Raw genomic sequence first — 1,782 nt, 5'->3', positions numbered from 1 at the left:
CTGATCCAGGTCAGCAGGTTCAGGTCAGCAGGTCCAGGTCAGCAGGTCGAGGTCAGCAGGTCGAGGTCAACTGATCCAGGTCAGCAGGTTCAGGTCAGCAGGTCCAGGTCAGCAGGTCGAGGTCAGCAGGTCGAGGTCAACTGATCCAGGTCAGCAGGTTCAGGTCAGCAGGTCCAGGTCAACTGATCCAAGTCAGCAGGTTGAGGTCAGCAGGTCCAGGTCAGCAGGTTCAGGTCAGCAGGTTCAGGTCAGCAGGTCGAGGTCAGCAGGTCGAGGTCAGCAGGTCCGGGTCAGCAGGCTGAGGTCAGCAGGTCCAGGTCAGCAGGTTCAGGTCAGCAGGCTGAGGTCAGCAGGTCCAGGTCAGCAGGCTGAGGTCAGCAGGTTCAGGTCAGCAGGTCCAGGTCAGCAGGTCCAGGTCAGCAGGCTGAGGTCAGCAGGTTCAGGTCAGCAGGTTCAGGTCAGCAGGTCCAGGTCAGCAGGCTGAGGTCAGCAGGTTCAGGTCAGCAGGTCCAGGTCAGCAGGCTGAGGTCAGCAGGTCCAGGCCAGCAGGTTCAGGTCAGCAGGTTCAGGTCAGCAGGTCCAGGTCAGCAGGTCCAGGTCAGCATTAGGGATCATTTTAAACCACCTGCAGCTGGATGAACATCTGTCTCTGCAGATGTTCTTCCACAGATGTCCTCAGACTGGAAGGACTTTTCTGTCTTTGTTTTCCTGAAGTTCCAGATGATTTTAGAGGAAATGATAGAAAATAAAAACTGCTTTAAAGACAGAAATAATCTGGATTAAAGATGATCAGGAGGATTAATTGATCCTCCAGAGAAACGACTCGTTGGGATGAAGAACAAGAGATCGAACACAGCAGGAATTAAATCAGCTGAAATTAAATGTTTCTGCTGCAGGTTTGATTCTTTCAGCTGTTGTTCAGCTGACTGACAGGTTTTCAGCTGTAATCCTCATGTTGGTAAATTAATGATGTTTTGTTTAATCTGCTCGTGTTTTATTCATGAACTCTCTGCAGTTCAGACAATTTGTCCGTTTCAGTGAAAGCATCAGAACCCAGAATGGAAACTGGAACAAAAAGCAGCAGGTGCACTGTAAACAATCAGACATCAGCCGAACATCAGCCGAACATCATCTGAACATCATCTGAACATAAACCTAACATCAGCCGAACATCAGCCAAATATCAGCAAAACATCAGCTGAACATAAACCTAACATCAGCCGAACATCATCTGAACATTAGCTGAACATCAGCCAAACATCAGCCGAACATCAGCTGAACATCAGCCAAACATCAGCCGAACATCAGCTGAACATCATCTGAACATAAACCTAACATCAGCCAAACATCAGCCAAACTGTAAAAATGTTTCTAAAGGCAGAAAGCTTCAGATTTTGTCTGCAGGAATCTGATTGGAAGGATCTGAAACCCAAGGAGGAACCAGACCGGACCAGACCGTGAACTCACTCTGGGGGTTTTATCTAACGCTGCAGGAGGGCTGAGATGCATTCAGGGTCTCAGGGGAGGGTTGTAATTTACATTAGCTCAATAAAGCTTAGAGTGGGTTGAACTGAGAGGAAACAAAAAGAAGCTTTTTAACTTCCACAAAAAAATTATAATAATAATAAAATGATGCAGAAAATCTGAACAAATGTCCAAAAATAAAGAAAATACAAATTATTTTATTTTAAATAAATAAAGGTTTTAAATGATGTCATCATGAGGACCACATTCAGCCGCTCTTATTACACACACACACACACACACACACACACACACACA

General features: G+C 46.5%; 1 protein-coding gene across 1 annotated transcript in view; it reads right to left on the bottom strand.

Moving 5' to 3' along the window:
* Positions 1-1,782, bottom strand: part of mmp24 (matrix metallopeptidase 24) — a gene marked incomplete in the record, with an annotated part of 25,285 nt that overhangs the window by 15,336 nt on the left and 8,167 nt on the right.

The sequence above is a fragment of the Austrofundulus limnaeus genome, unplaced genomic scaffold (assembly GCF_001266775.1).
Source record: "Austrofundulus limnaeus strain Quisiro unplaced genomic scaffold, Austrofundulus_limnaeus-1.0 Scaffold127, whole genome shotgun sequence".
NCBI lineage: Eukaryota > Metazoa > Chordata > Actinopteri > Cyprinodontiformes > Rivulidae > Austrofundulus > Austrofundulus limnaeus.
The sequence above is the reverse complement of the archived record's forward strand: the minus strand, read 5'-3'. Positions and strand labels throughout refer to the sequence as shown.